Below are 16,337 nucleotides of genomic sequence, written 5' to 3' on the forward strand. Positions count from 1 at the left end.
TGTTTAGAGCATGCAAGTGGGGAAGGGACAGAGAGAGAGGGAAAATCTCAAGCAGAAACCAGTGCAGAGCCCGACGCGGGGCTCGAACTCACAAACCACAAGATCATGACCTGAACCGAAGTCAGACACTTCACCGACTGAGCCACCCGGCCTCCGCTCCCCCCCCCCCCCCACCCCGCTCCAATCTCTTTCTACTCTCAGTCGCCCTGTGAAGGCAGGACTTGTATTGCATTGTACAAAAGAGGAAACCGAGGCTCTAAGAGGTTGCTAATAATAACAGCCACGGGCTGTTACTATTTTATGTGCCAGGCTCTGTGCTGAGCTTATTTAAATCACCCCCCCCCCCATTTAGCTTGTTTAAATCACGCAAGAGGTTGACATCCTCTCTCCTATTTGGAGTGGAGGAAACAGGCTCAGAGAGGTGAAGTGATCTGTCCCAGTCCAGAGTCTTTCATGGGGACTTGCCTCACTAGACAGCATTTGTGAACTCTGGGGGAGAGTGAAGGCGGTGGAGGCATTAAAGTACATTCCAGAGACAACCAGAACCTAAGTCAGACCCTGGCAGTCTGTTCTCCCCAGAGGAGTAGAGGGCAAGCAGGGAAGAAGGGTATGGGTTGGGGAGAAGAGGGGCTGTTCCTGGAGGACTTCGGGGGCGAGAAGAGATAGGGCAGAGCACGGGCTCCAGGGTGCTGAGGTCTAAGGGCATTTCTACCCTCTCCCTCTTAGCTCTTTGCCTCTGCAGCTCAGACCCCGACTCCTCCCCTACACCCTACCCCGCATCGGCTGTGGGCTCAGGGGATCCCCAGAGGCCCAGCCCTTCCCAGCACTGAGGATCAGAGGTGCTCCACCCCCCAGCAAGGCCATACTCACCACCCCACTCACAAGGCCAAGGCCCAGGCACCGGAGTAGACCGTTCCCTGAGCTTTGGCCCTTCCCCTGGCACCATGCCCCAGAGATCCTGATGCAAGGAGCAGCAATGGCACTTTCCAGAGATGAGGCTTGCTTTCCAGCAGCCCCTTTTCCATTGCCCAGGCGATACCTCGCAGGCAAGGCTTGGGTGCTACACGTCAGGAGTGGCGCTGTTTTGGTCCAGGCTAGAGTGTGTGTTGGGGGGAGTGGTACCTGTGTCTGTGAGTGTGTGTACGTACGTGTGCTGAGTCCACTCACTCCCTGGACAGCCTGGGCTTTGCCTCCCTTTCCCTCAGGCCCTGCCAGGCTCCCTGGCACCTGGTTCACAACATTTCCAGGGTGTCAGAAGCTGGGCTTCCCCAAGGGCTGCCGAGGGGAGCAGGAGCAGGAGAGCTGGATGGGGCTGTGAGCCCTCACCCGTCCGCCCTCCCTCCCAAGGGATCCCCACAGCCTGAGGGCGAGAGGGCGCCCAGAGGTTGGAGCAGCTGTCTCAGGAATGTCTCCCGAGAGGTGTTCAGGGAGCACCTGTCACAGGTGGGGTCACAGCTTGGGAGGGGCATCCAGGGCTCCCACTCCCTGCTCCACGTGTGTCCTTGCTCACTGTATCATTTCAGCTCACAGACCAGCAGCGCAGTCCCCGGAAATCTGTTCAAGGTCACATCGAGTTGGTGGTATTGTTAGGACTGGACTCCAAGGTTTCTGACTTTTGGTTCAGTGCTCTTTCCACTATAGCAGGTGGTTATCAAATTAATGTAAATTGTATGCAAATGTCCATGGCTCTCTACCCCTAGCATGGTGGGGGAGGGGGGGTGTCGCAGGGGAGCTGATGGTGATCTCTTCCCTTCACAGACGATCAGGTCCAATAAGGCCCATGGAGATCATCCTGCCCACCCCAAGGCTCGAGTCCCAGCGGGCTGTGGTGACAGAGGAGGGGTGTGTGTTGACTCTGGGACTGTGGGCGCCTGGCGTCCTGCTGCGGGGATGACAACACCAGGAAGTAGCCAGAGGAAGCCTCCAGGATGGGCCCCCAGAGTCTATAAGACGCCATGGGCCCAGCACAGGGAGGTTTTCTCACGCATCCTGGGAAGGTGACTAGCTCTCCCCAGGCCCCCTGGGTCCCCATCAATAAGCCGGCCTGAATGGAGAGGCTGGGTTGTGGAGATTTATTTCCTGGCTTTGGAACAAGCCATTCTCCCTGCCCCCCCCCCCCCGCCACCTTCCTTCTGGCCAGAGAACAATGGGACATCCCCAGAGAGGCCTTCCTGGGGCAACAGGTGCACAGAGCAGGGGGGATGGCCTCTGGCCCCCACAAGCTCCAGCCCCAAGTCTGTTATACACTCCATGAGCCTGGCTCATGTTTGCTAGGCTCTCAGAACAGCAGCCTGAGGGTTACTTGTTACAATCTGTAAGGCTCTTTGAAAGACCAGGCTCCAGCCCTCTCCCCACTGGGTCCAAGATGTATTTGTTTGTTTGCTTGTTTGCTTGCTTATACAGTCCAGATAATGTTGCCATCTTGCCCCAGATAATGGGGAACAAGGGTCTGAAAAAGAAGCATTCCTAATCCTCCCCACTCCACCCCCCCGCCGCCCCCCAGACCTAGCCACTGATTGCATATCCGTGTATAAACTTCCAGGCTCAGGCCTCAGTTTGTTTTATGGTGAAATCAAAGCGAGCACTTCATCTCACCTCCTGGCCTCCTCACTTAACCCAATCCCACCAGCCTTTCCCGTGTGGTTGCACAGACTTCGTACTTAGCGCTCTCCCTACTTCAGCATCCTCCATGCTGGGGACATATACTTTCATTTACTCAACCATTTCCCCCATCGTTGGGTATTTTGCCCTGGTAAGTAGCACCGCAGTGCTCTTCGGGAGAGCTTCCCAGAAGTGGAATTCTGAGGACGTGCCGTCCGTGACACATGTGGCCACAGAGTTTTGCGGATTTGTAGTAAGAGTTTATCCACAGGTTGTCCTTCTTCGATGAATGCAAAACAGTATTTTGCAGACTTCACACGCTGCCGGACCCCACCAGGTGCCCCTCGTTATGGGGCAGGGGGATGTGAGTCGCCAGGGCCCTGCCTCAGAAACACTGGGGGGCCCCTAGGGACCTGCTTTACCGAGCGGGTCCCTCCTCGTTGGTAATTAGCGCCATCCGTCTGCAGTGAGATCTGGAATGAGCGGAAGCCCTTTAAAGCAATTTGCTCTTTTAATCTCACCCCTGTGATCTCATTTAATTTTCGCAGCCAAACTTGGTTCGCTGAGGGTGCCAGAGGCTTCCGTGCTCCACCAGCCGGGCTGAGTCCTCACCCTTTCCAGGCAGGGTCTGACTCCCAAAACACTGCTGGCATCTGTTTCACCCCAAGCAGAAGACCTATCCCCGTCCAGCTACAAGAGGGAAGGGTATAGCGTAAGAGACGTGGCTTCACGCGTAGGCACACAGGCCACCCTCCCCTGCTACAGGGAAGGCGGGACTGTCTACTGATGTCTACTCTTTGGCGTTCTCCATGTGTGTGCGGGCCGCCGTGGGCCGGGGGGGACCTCGGGCGCCCTCCCATGCACTTGGTGTATGATCACCCCATTTTAAAGACCAGGAAACTGAGGCTTTGAGTCCCAATGACTTGCCAAGGTCCCTACCACGTCCCCTTCCCTGAATGATTACCAGGTGGCACCCCACAGGGAGCTGAGGTGCTGCCACAATGTCTTACCCTGAGGTGACGGGGTAAGTGGCCATGAGCCCACCACACCCTGCACCAGTGCCCCTCACACAGCCACTCCAGCCCTGGCCCCGGCTCCTCCGGGACAGGAGACTCAGCTGAGCCAGCAGTCAGGCTAGGAGAGAGAGCCATGGTGATTTACGGCCGCCTTGTCCCCTAGCGCCCTGCCCGGGCCCGGTGTACTTACTGACTAATGGAAGGCCCAGCGCAGAGGGAAATAATTCTGCCAGGAGTTGGCTCCGGTGACAGGGGCAACCACCCTTGCCTGGGGGTGAGGACGGGATAGGGAACAGAGGGAAGTAGAGCAGAGGCCAGAGACAGAGGCACACGGAAGGCTCTGAGAAAACAGATGGAACCCAGGCAGGGACTAAGAGGTGTAGAGGATAGCCCCGCCTGGCAGTTCAGTCCCTGGACCAGCTTCTTCAGGGCCCCGGTGGGGAGCCAAGAGGTGAGCCAGGAGCCCAAGGTCCCAGATGTCCACCGGCGCACCAGCTTGAACATTTGGTGGGGATTTTGATATTCACAGAACATCGGAACTTCTCACCGAACCCCTCGATGACAGACGAGCAAGCAGAGGCCCAGAGAGGGTCAGGGACTTGTTCAAGGTCACACAGCAGTTGACTACCGAACTGAGACAAGAGCCCAGGTCCCCTGCCTCCCTGGGATGTCACAAGAACACACGAGCTAGTGTGGCGCCCAGGGGGATGGCAAGGAAGGCCGTAAAAAAGGCACAGAGTATGAGACAAAGTGGAGAGTGTGGAATGTGGGGGTGGGCCATCCTGTCCAGGGAGAGGGAGGGGCGCAGGATGAAGGAAGTATACTAAGGAGGAGAATTGGGACAGCCCCAGTAGCAGGAGGGGAAGGGGTCCAGCAGCCAGTATAGGCCATCCTGGCAAGGACAGGTTAAGGGGGAGACCCTGGAAAGCTACACCTCGATGGATCCCTTCTGTTAGTTAGCAGGTGCTCCCTGAGGTCCTTTGCCAAGCACTAAGGGACAAGCCGAGCACCCCTAGATCCCGCCTTGCTCCTCTCCACTAGCAACCCCCCCCGCCCCCCGCCAGCGTGTCTGGCCTTGTGGTGAGACGAGGAGAGCCCGGGGTCAAATCTCAGCTTTGCCACCAGCCCAGCTTCTGAGCCAGGCATGCCATTCAACCTCTGTGAGCCTCTGTTTCCTTATCTGTTAAGTGGGACCATTCTGCCCACCTACCAAACAGATGGTGAACTAGGAAGTTTGAGTTGAGAGGAAGCCTGAGTGAGGAGTTGCCGCCGGCCTCAAATCGGGTGTCTAAGGACCCCCGTGTCTCTCTGGGACCCCTTTCCCCTTCGGGTCACCCAGACCAGTCACGTAGGTGGCTAGCCACCTCGGTGATACGTCCCGTCTGTGGAATGGGCAGAATCGAGGCCGCCGCGCCGGGCTCCCGGGCTGGAAGGCAAACTTGGTTCTGCCGGACCGGGCAGTGAGCTCCCGCCTCTGCACTCCAGGTGCTGTGCGGAGGTGCTGTGTGGGTGTGGAAGGTGTTGCCCCTGGCTGGGGACCCAGCAGCCATCTGGGCCTGACAGCCAGAAGGAGGGAGCCAACCCGTGCCTGTTGCAGGGCAGAGGCGAGGCTCTGTTCCCTCCCTGGAGCTGGGGCAGGCTGCGGCCAGGTGTGTGGGGAGCTCTGCCAGGCCACCCAGCCTCAGCGGCTCCCTCAGACGCCCAGTGTGCCTGCCGTGCACCAGACCGGTGCCTGCCGTACGTGTGGTCTGTTCGAGGAGGGCGACGCCCTGATGCCCACTTCACAGATGCAGCACAGGGGCCCAGAGTCTTGGAGCGACATGGCCCAGGATGGCACTGCGGTGACCGGGCATGGTTGGTGAATGTCTCAGTCCAGGCACTGGACTAAAGCGTTCCACATGCGGTCATGCTCATTCCTCCCAGCTATCTTTCAGGCCGGGGCTCCTCACAGCTCCGTTTTCCAGGTCTGGAAATCGAGGCCCGAAGAGGGAAAATCAGTTGCCTAAAATCCCACAACTGTAGCTGCCAAGATTCTCCCCCGGGGTGCTGGGGCTCTTTCCGCTGAGAGCAAGGGCTCCCACCCTCCTGGCGAGACGTGGGTGCCCTCAGCTCCAAGCGGAGCTCCCACCTCCTGGTCCGGGCTGGAGGAATCCGTGCATTACCTCGTGCTTGTCTCTGGCCGCCTGCTGGCCAAGTGCAGGATGGGAGGCGAGGGCTTGCAGATCAGGGGGTCCCGGAGTGATGCCCTGGTGCTTCAACCACTCTTGCTTCTTGAGTGTCCAGAGGCCACCCTACGTCCCTTCAGACCCAGCCCTGGGGCCCCCAGGACACCTGGCTTGTCACTGAGCTGTGTGGAGGGGATGGCTTCCTTTGTGTCTTTGCCAGTGTGTCTTTGTCAGAGCCCTCTACTCCCAGCATCCGAGAGCAGCAGGACAAACCATGTCCTTGGAGAGTGTCCTTATAGAAGAAGAAGGTCCAGAGAGAGGAAGGGACTTGACCCAAGGTCACACTGCTTGGGGCCTCCCAAGGAACCTCTAGAGTTCCCTCAGAGAAAGGGCAGGAAGAACCAAGGATGGGCTTTGCCCATCTGGCTCCCACCCACCCACCTGCTCCCATGGTCACTCAGGTCACCACCCTTGTCCCCACCCTACCCCAACATTGTCTTTTCTCTTGGGGTTGATGCCCAGATGAGCAGAGGATTCACCAGTGGGCACAGACTTCTTCCCCAGAGAACTAAACATCCTGAGCCCCTCTTCCCCCTCGCTGTCCAAGGACCCGCAGTCACCAACCCGTCCGAGAGCCAGCTGGAAAATGACAAGAGATAGGCTGAGCCCGAGAGTGGGAAGCTGGGAAATGTCCCAGCCTCCCCTCGTGGGCAGGGTGAAGGGAGGGCAGGTGTAGCTGTTCATTAGAAAAAGAATCATGGCTAATCTCAGCTGTGGACAGCCCTTTACCGGTTCTAAAGCACTTTCTCTAAGGAGAACCTACTGTTCACCCCATCTGAAGATTAAGAAACTCAGGCTCAGAGAGGTGAGGTGGTTTGCCCAGGGCCACACAGCCTGTTCATGTATGAGCAGGACTGAGTTTCCTAAGCTCTCCAGCCAGACTCCGTTGTGATTACTTTTACATACGTGACTGTTTAGCTGAACAACAGGCCTGGGAGATTCACGTACGCCTCCCCATTTTATAGAAAGGAACTTAGCGCACAGAGAAGACCTGTGGGCACAGTGCCTCTCAGCCACAGCCAAGCGCACCAGGTCGGTGGGCCTACGCCCCCCACCCCACTCCTGCATTTAGAGGCAGACAACCCTAGGCAGCTCCAAATCTGCCGTCGTGGATGTGGGACCACTGCTGATGCCTGGAACAGCACGGTCTGGGTCTGAGCCAGAGCCTCTAGGAGACAGACCTTCGTCGTTGGCCCTTGAGGTGGAGAGAGGTGGGGGGCACACAGGGCCAGGGGTGGGAGCTCTAGGGCCCAGTCCGTTTCATGGCCCAGCACAGGGGTGGCCCAGAACTGCTCCCGCCTCCTGCCCAGAGGGTGGCTTCTCTGCTTTTGCCAACTGTCTCCAGCCCTTGTGTTTCCACGCCTGAGATCTAAAACTTCAGCTCAAGAAAGCATACCTGAGACATCCAGCCTTTCTTTCCGGGGGCCCCACCCTGGGGGCAGCAAGCAGGGGTGCTCAGGGCCCCCACCTCCCTTCCTCACAATCCCAGGGAGGAGATGGCAGTAGGTGGAGGCAAAAAGAGGCAGGCTGGGCCTGGGAGTTTAGAGGCCTCTGATGGCACCGGGTGTGGCCTGTAATCCCGCTGGCTGGCCGCCCTGTTCCCTAATTAAAGTGTCCTTTTGAAAATGCCCTCCGGTCCAGGCCTGGCAGGGCTGGGAGAGGCAGGCCCCTCCCAGAAACCTCAGCAGCTTTCTCACCTCTTCTGGAGGGCCTCTAGGCTCAGGGCCTTTGGTCATCCTGGTGAGGCTGGGGGAGTCCTGTGAAAGTGAGGACCTCAGGGTCGTGCCCGGATTTTCAGGGTACTGGCGCCCCAGACCCACCTCTCCCACACCCCTTGCTGAAGGCACCAGGCTGTCCTTGTCCGGAGAGCCTGGATCAAAGGCACTATTGAAGAGGCTTGTTAGAGCGGGGGATGCCAGGGGCAGAACGGCGCTCGGGTGGGGGGCGGGGGGGAGTTGGTAACCAGAAGACTGAGTCACCACGGGCCAATTGTGGTGAGTGGGCAGCGGGTGGCTGGAGCCAGCTTTTTGGGCTGGGAGGAGAGCCCAGCCAAGAGGCCCAGGAAAGGGGTGTGCTGGCAGCCCTGTGGAGAGGTTGCCACTGGCTCACCGGGACACCTCCACGGGTGAGCAAGCCTGTTCCTCTGCAGTCCCTTACGCAAGCCGCCTTAGGTCAGGGCAGCAGACCAGACGGCCAGGTCAGTACTGCGGGGGCGGGGGCGGGGGTGGGCTTGAGTCTCTTGAGTCTCCCCCACACTGGAAGCCCAGAGTTGGGACTGGGCTGAGGGTGCAGTGAGAGTGGCCAGTGTGCACCCACGGAGGCTGGTCATTGAGTAAGAACCGCTCCATTACTGGGACGAGTCACCCCCAACTCTCTGGGCCCTGTTTCCCCCTTGGGTTAAGTAGGGGTGAGTGGGGACAGTTCAAGCCAGAGATAGTGGAATCTGTTTTTCATCACTTGATTGGTGTGACTGGGTGTAGCCCTGTGTTGAGAAGGAGTCTGAGGCCCTGTCCAGGCAGGTGGAGATTGATGATTGATTAGTAATGTCTGCCACAGCCTCTGGATGGGCCCTGCTGCTGTGTCTTTGCACGTGAACTAGGTTTTCTCTACAACCCTCATATTCTCTACCATCCTGAGATTCCGAGGCTTGTCTGACAAGGCCTCCCACATCCTGGTGCTGCCTCTGAATCCTGAGATGCCAGTGGAAATGGGTCTCGATTTTTCTATCTCCAAAAGGGAGAGAAGGCCTTCACTGAGCCGTTCAGGCCTTGACTCTAAAACTCATCGTTCTCAGGGTCACCGAGCCCTTTCTTGTGCCCCGCTGTGTGCAAGATGGAGCGTGCCCGTGTTCCACAACCTTCTCCCTGTGTGAACCTGGCTGAGCCCTGGGAGTTTCCCTTTTACTGGCTGTGTGATTCGGGACAAGTCAGTTAAGCACTGACCCGTGGTTGGTAAAGTGGGGGTGATGGTGTCCGTGCCCGTGGAACACAACTGCGTGTGTAGCGTGCTCAGCCCCAAGATGGGGGTGCTCGTGAAAGGCTCAGAAGAGCCAGTTTCTTTGCCCATTCTTGACCTGGGCTTTGGATGGGAATTTTGATGAGGGTGGGCGGGGGAAGTTCAAGGGCAGTTTCAAAGCATCACAGGCCCAGACTTTCGGCTCTCCGCCGCGCTCTGCGGTGCCGAAACCATAGCCCCAGCCTGAGCTGGCTTCTCCGTAAACTCCCCAGTCCCTCCCTCTAACCAGCCCCATAAAAAGGGAGCAGGGCAGGAGGGAGTCCGGCTGCAGACTTTGTAATTTGGCTTGGAGGCGGCTCCTGTTCGTTTTAACCAGGCTGTAATTAGGGCTGGCACCCGACACCCCTCATTACCGGAGCCTGGAAGGAGGACTCTAATTATAGCATGCTGGGTCCCGGCTGGAGTGGTGGGGGGCCAGGCAGAGCGGGGGGGGGGGAGCTGCAAGGCCAGCAAACGGCTCTCCGGGGTGGGGCCGCAGTGCGTTCCCCAAGGCTCCTCATTTCTCTAACTTCCAGAGCCATTCATGGGCAGGGTGGGGCATAGGTTGAATGGAGGCCTCTTCCCCAGGGAGAAGAGGACCCAGAGGAGCCCAGGAGGCTCATCCATTCATGCAAAAAGCATTTATTAAGCATCTACTGTGTGCCGTGCTGGCGCTGGGAGTCAGCAGGAGGCACACGTGTCCCACCCAGCCAGGGATGGTGTTCAGGCAGAAAGTGCCACTAAGGACATCTTGCTGCTGAAAACATCTGAGTATGTCCACCCGGGGTGGCAAACAGCCCCTGTCTCGAGGCTTGAGGGTCCCCAGTGGCCCCATTCACTCTCCGAGGACCCTGGCCCAGAGCCCACACAGGTGGTTAAATGCTGCGACTGCCACCGTGCATCTGGCCCCTGGGACGAGGATTGGTGGAGACCCGGGCATTGAACAAGGAAATGCACGGATGAGTATGTAACTCGAAAAGGTGATGAGGGCAATAAGGAAAAGAAATACTAGAGGAAGAGCCAGGGCCCCGGTGTAGCTGGGAAGGGCAGGCAGGGCCGGGCTCTCTGGAGAAGTGACCTTCCAGGCGAGACCTGAAGGCAGAAGGACTCAGCCGGGCGAAGACGGTGGGGTGATGACGCAGCATTCCAGGTGTCTCCACTGGAGGCCAAAAGAATGGAGGCCTGCAGGCTGGGAGCTTCTGCTCTGAGGTGTCCCCATGCCAGGTGGAAGCAGATGTGGTGGGATTTCTCCTGCACGTGGTGCAAAGAGGGCTCGACCGTGATTGTGGATGTACAGTCCCGGGGCAGCTCTGCCAGAGTCCTGTGTGACCTGAGGCCAGTCACACCCTCTCTGGGCCTTGGCATCCTCATCTGTCCCCTGGGAGGCCCCTGCAGCCTGCAAGCCCTCCTTCCCTGCCACCACCCCTGGCTATTTGAGGAGGCTGTGAGTAGCAAATCCCATTGAAATACCACATTTTGGGACGCCCTGACTGAAGCGAGGGCCCTGCAGCCGGGGTGGGGGTAGGGAGGCCCGGGAGCTCTGGCTGAGAGGCTGAGAGCTTGGGGCTGAGAACTCCAGGCTGTCCCATTCTCTTTGCTGAGTTAAGAGCCACCCGGAAGCAGACACAAAGGCAATTGTCCTGAGCTGGAGTCTGCCCCTAGCCCCCCAGCCGAGAACAATCGGGGAGGAAAAGCAAGGCCATTTGTCCAGCACGGAGTGCGGCAGTGACGGCGGCTGGGAAAATGCCGAGTATTTCTCAGCTAAAATTAGACACCTACTAAACCTTTACATCAAGGGCAACCTGAAGCCTCTATTGTTTTGAACTTGAGATCCCAGAGGACATGGGAACAAGAGGGTCTCAGGACAAGCACGTGACCTTCTCTCTCCCAGGGGCTGGACCAGCCAATCCCAAGCCATCCCTCACACCTCGAGGGTGCCCAGTAAGGAGGAGCAGGCTAGGGGACAGAGGGACAGACGGGGAGGGAAGGGGTCTGGCTGGCAAGGGCACCAAGTGTGGTGGCTGTCACAGCTCTGGTTCTCTACTGGAGACCTTCTCCCTTCAGTAGTGACACCGTTGTGCCCTGGGCCGAGTGGCTGGAGCGGGAGGGTTGGGGGGGGGGGGTTGTTGAAGGAAGTGCAAGAAACATAAATAAGAAAACAACTCTCCATCCTTTGTGGAGGAAGTGGCCAGAGTAGGCATCTCTCTGCCTGTCAGGGACAGGTCCTACCACTGGGCTCCCAAACCTGGCTTAGAATCTCTCCTCTGCTGCTTGGGGACTCGGGCAAGTTCCTTACCCTCCCGAGTGGCTTCGGGTAAACGGTGGAGGCGGATAGGTGAAGAGTCACAGTGTTGGAAAGATGGTGACAATGGTGACAGTAAAAACAACAACGCAGCTTATACTCAATACGTCTTTGTGCTGCGTGCCAGGCGCTGCTCTGAGCGGTGTCATCACTCCCGTTTTGCCGATAACGACACTGAGGTCCGGAGGGGCTAAGTAGTAAGGTCCAAGGACGCAGGGGCAGGTGACGGCTATCATTATCCTTACTGCCACTCGCCGGAACCCGAGTCAAAGCTGAGGTAGCGGGCACCATGCTGCCATGCGATTCCTTCGGTTCCTTTCGAAAAGCGTCCAGCGGAATCATAGAAGCTCAGGGAAAGGGAGCTGACTCCATCAAGCACTGTTAGGTGGGCTAAGCGTTTGACACTTCTGTTGGGAGACACGAGAGCATAGAGGACCGGCAGCAGCCCCTGGAAACCTGTTAGAAATACACGTTTCGCTTGTTAGAAATGCCCCGCCGCCGACCCGCTGAGGGGGGGACCTGGTGGGAGAGGAGGAGGAAGGCCACGGTGCGCTGGGATTTACAAGCCTCCAGGTGACCCTGGTGCATGTGGCCGTTTGAGAACGCCTGGCATAGAGGTTAACGAGCAGGGGCTTAGAGTCGGCGAGATCCAGATTTAAGTGCCGACGACCCTGCTCTGTGACCTTGGGCAAGTGACGTAGCCTCTCTGTGCCTCAGTTTCCTGGGTACCGGGGATCGTGCTGCCTCAAAGGTTGTTGGGAGTATTCAGTTGGATGATGTATGCCAAGCGCCCTGGGCAGTGTCTGGGAACGGGCTGGCCTGTACACAGCAGGGGACCCGCTATGACTCAAGGCCATTGCAAAGGGAAAGGTGGACCTGTGTGGCCAGGGAAGCCCACGCGTCCCAGCTGGAGTGCAGCTCTCCCTCCGAAGCAGCCTAGCAGAGCTGAAGGTAACCCCACTGGCCCGGGGCTGAGGGGTCGAGGGTGGCTGACCTCCTCCCCACCGGGCTGGCTCCCCGGCTTTCAGGAGCCTTCAGTGTTCATCAAAGAGACACATGAACCGCATGAGGCCCTTTTCTCCTCCCCTTTCTCAGGGAAAGAGCAGAGGCGTCTCCAGGGAAACCAGGTTTGAGAATTAGTCTGGAGTCAGGGAGATCTCCAGACCTTGGGCTCATGGGGTCAGGGCCCTCGGCTGCACGCGGGTGGCCTTGCGGTTTCCAGGAGAGTGTCCTGGCTCTTGTCCTCACCACCTGCGTATTTTTGATGGCTCCTTGGAGGTCTCTGGGGAGCCCTGTTCCCTTTCATGCCCTTCCTCCCCAAGAGGAGGCTCCTGGGGCCGGGCCCGGCAGGGAGCACAGCCCTACCTCCAGGATCCTGGTGGGAACCCTCCCACAACTGTCCCCAGGTCCCCCGAGCCACCTACACGCTTCAGTGGCCGCAGCTCTCGCTGCGAAGTGAGCACACGCGTTCATGAGATTGTGTCCATTTTCCAGATAAGCCAAGGCCCCAGAGGGTGAGGCAGCCGGCCTAGCCGCACGGTGAGCGGGAGGCCAGCCCGGGACTATTCTGGTTTTTCCTTCCACGGAGCCACGCTTCTCCCTTTTCTCCTTTCCCCTCTCAGACTCCCTTACCCCCTGGGAGAAATCCACCAAAGAGTGGCACATTGAGGGCTGTGGTGGAACAGGCTCAGAGCCATGGGACATCTGCCCTGAAGTGACACGGTGGCAAAGCTGGGGTTGACCGGGTCCTACTCTTCTTCATACTGTGTTTCAGGCCCTTTCCTCCCCTCTGCCCTCACTGGGGCCCAGCTGCCCTTCTCTGGAGAAGAGCTCCGTCACTCAGTGCACCCTTCCTCTGGCTCTGGCTCAGAGGTCAAGGTGAGCAGGCCGAGCCCTGAGCCAAGGAGGCCCAGGGATTACATCAGCAGGTACAAACAAGCAGGCAGGAGCAGGGCTGGGAGTCCCGCGGGGCCGGGGGTGGAGCTCCACCCGCCCCACGCGAGTCTGTTTCATTCCCTTCTTCCAGCTTGCATCAGCCTTTTGCGGCTCCTGTCATCACCGCGTGGGCCGGGGCAGCGGCCGGGAGGCTGGGGCAGGGTGGGCAGCGAGTGGGGCGGCTGGCGGGCACCTCGAGCCCAGAGGAACAACCTAGATCTACTGGTCAAGATGTCAGCCAGTGATCCCGGCAGGCCCCGGCAAGACACGCCCACCATTTCTTACTGCAAAACTCAACGATAAAGAATTATCCGGAGCACTGGGCCGCCCACCTGGCAAAATAGTTTCACACTTGGGACCTTGATATTGCCAACAACCCTGGGCGGGGGGGTGGGTGGGGGGAAGCAAGTAAAAGTGGCCCCATTTCCCAGAAGGCAAGATTGAGGCCCAGAGGGAAGCGGCTTACCCAGGGTTGCTTCAGAAGCCAATGACAGCACCATGTGTTTCGGCTTGAGAGAAATATGAGGGATTATGGGGGCCTGGAGAATGAGAAATCCCTATGGCAGTCGAGGTGGGAGTAGTCAAAGCATGCTTCCTGGAGGAGGTGGGCCGGCTCCCTGACTGAGAAGGAGGGAGCTTCAGACACAGCTATAGCTCTGTTTCTGCACTGATGGTGGGTCAGCAGGCAGAAGGGCTGTCACAGGACTGTGAGGCTAGGCTAGAGGCAGACGGAGCGGGAGCCTGAGTCAAGATTTGGGATCCTTAACCTTGAACTTTTGCTGTCAGCTTCTCCTGGGTGGGACTGAAGCTTGGCCATTGCTCTCCAAGGCCCTCCCATAGGCGTGATCAAGGGGAGGCGAGGATGTTTGATGAATGAATGAAAGAGTAGGGGTGAGTCCCTGCCCACCACCCTGTCCCCCTCGAGGTATACCCGAGCGGCCATCTGGGTCTTCCCCTTGGCTTGAGACACCTGTCTCCCCGCGTCTTAACTGCTGACAACTCAGCTGTTCACCGGGCCCAGGGCCAGGGTCTTCTCCACCAGTGGAACCAGAGGGAGGCAAGGACAAGAGCACTGGGCCGAGTGCCAGGATGCCCACGTTCCTGTCCAGCTTTGCTTCCAACCTGCTGTGTGACCTGAACCCAGTTGCTCCCACCTCTGGGAGGCTGAGTCCACAAGGTCCGCCTTCCTTGGGGTCACGGAACCTCAGCCCAGTCCTGGCCGCGTGGAAGAGGCAGAGCAGGAGTGTAGGAGTGTGGACGAAGGCCCGTGATGGATGGCCACCTTCTTCCCCTGCTCTCAGGGCCTGAGTGCAAACCCAGGTGGATTCCAGGCTCAGAAACGTACGAGGAGAAGCCCCCGCACTGCTCCGCTCACCCTCGGCCGCGGGCGCCGTCAGGTTTCTCTTCCTCTGTTCCTCTCCCCGTGACTCGGCCTCCACCTCTATTCATCTCTCCTCCTTCGTCCCATGCCCCATTTCACAGATGGGCAAAGGCCAGAGTCTGCACCCCCTTTCTCTCTGTCCCTGCCATGGTTCTCTTTGTGCGAACGTGATGCCAAGATACCAGGGTCGCTGTAGCCACTGACTGGCTGTTTGCCCTTGGACAGGTCACTGCTCCTCTCTGGACGTGAAGGCCTTAGACTCAGGTCTAAGGGCCCTCAGCCCAGGGTCTGAGCTGCCTCCCCGGTGCCTGCCAGGCGGCCCACAGCCAGCACCGGGGCAGGGTCTGGCCGGGCGTGGTGATGGTGCCAACGGCAGCGGGCAAGGATCGTAGCAGATTTTCCACTTTGCAAAGTGTTGGCAGTTGTCTCCCCCCTGCGAGGAGGGCTTGTGCAGCCCTAGAGCATGATGTGATGCCGAGAAGGCAGGGGAAATTTGTGCCTCGGAGCGCCCTAAGAACAGGCCTGACTCCAGACTTCCCGGGAGAACATGCAGGCACCTTGCCTGCAAGGGGAGTCTGTCAGGCAGCCCCCGAGCCAGAGGCTGCATGCACGGGCTTTTTGACTTTTCCAGAACACAGGGACAGGATGCTGGCATCCTTCTGCCCAGAGCCCAAACGTGCAAAGCCAACCTCACGTCACCGCCCAGTGGCTCCCACACCAGCTCTGCGTCCGCATCCTGCGGCTTCTCCGGCGGCCCGGAAAGCTGTGCCAGGGGCAGCCGGGCCAGCTGGCCTGCGCCCGTGACGTGATGTGTGGGACTGTGCCGAGCGCCAGAGAGATGCCTTGTGCATTTCGCTGTGGGTTCAAAGCGGCTTAAAAGTCTTCGGTTAACAGCCTTGCAAGGGAAACAGAATATGCCGCTGTATATGGTGACACCTCATTAAGTAACAAAATATGTGTTGTGTCTAGAAAAGTCCAAGAGGACCGATGTCCCGTGTTCATTCTGGGACACGGGGGGGTGGGAATGGGTTGGTTTTATTTTCATTCTTGTTTCTTCCCAAATTGTCATCAGAAAAGTCCAAGGGAAAAAAAGCATTTTCATTAGAAGGACAAGGAGGATTTTTTTTTAAGGTTAATTTATTTATTTTGAGAGAGAGAGTGCACAAGAGAGGGGGGAGGGGTGGGGGGGCAGAGAGAGAGAGAAAGGGAGAGAGCGAGAATCCCAGGCTGACAACCTGGAGCCAGATGAGGGGGCTCAGCCTCACCAACTGTAAGATCGTGACCTGAGCTGAAATCAAGAGTTGGACACTTAGCCGACCGAGCCACCCAGGCGCCCCTAAGGAGGTTTTTTAAAATACAGTCCCTTCTCCTCCCCTGGGAGTCTAGAGTCCAGTTTTTTCTACTGGCTCTGCTGCTCAGGTGCTGTGTGATTTTCAGGCCAGGCCACACCCTCTCTGATCTCCATTCTAGAGGACAGGAATTAGATGGTCCCTGAGGTTAGTGGCATCCTTCAGCATAGGGTTTCCAAAGGGGCTGCCCCCCCATGGCTCAGGTCAGCCCAACCGGTGGGCATCCCCTCTGGCCACTCCCTCCCACCTCCACCTGCCACCCCAGGTGTTAGAGAAAGTCCTGCGTCCCCAGGAGGCCCAGCTAAACAAGCAAACAGGATTTCCAGGTTCTCCAGGAGCTTGCCTTCCAGAGAGCAGACCTGTCCAGACACAGACAGCAAACAATCAAATACAGGAAGAAGGTATTTCAGAGAGAGATGAACTCTGTCCAGAAAAACAGACAAACAAACAAAACAACCGTAAACCCCAGGACAGTGCAGACCTAGCACCGGGGAGAGCAGAGGATGACCAGAGTACATTGGCGGGTCAGGGAAG

General features: G+C 58.2%; 1 protein-coding gene across 2 annotated transcripts in view; it reads left to right on the forward strand.

Annotated features, from left to right (window-relative positions):
• Positions 1–16,337, forward strand: part of UNC5B (unc-5 netrin receptor B) — a 78,364-nt gene that overhangs the window by 36,366 nt on the left and 25,661 nt on the right. The window lies entirely within an intron of this gene.

Source organism: Lynx rufus, unplaced genomic scaffold, assembly GCF_022079265.1.
Source record: "Lynx rufus isolate CCGP_SWC_20201006 ecotype Redwood Valley unplaced genomic scaffold, mLynRuf1.p SCAF_11, whole genome shotgun sequence".
NCBI classification, from domain to species: Eukaryota; Metazoa; Chordata; class Mammalia; order Carnivora; family Felidae; genus Lynx; species Lynx rufus.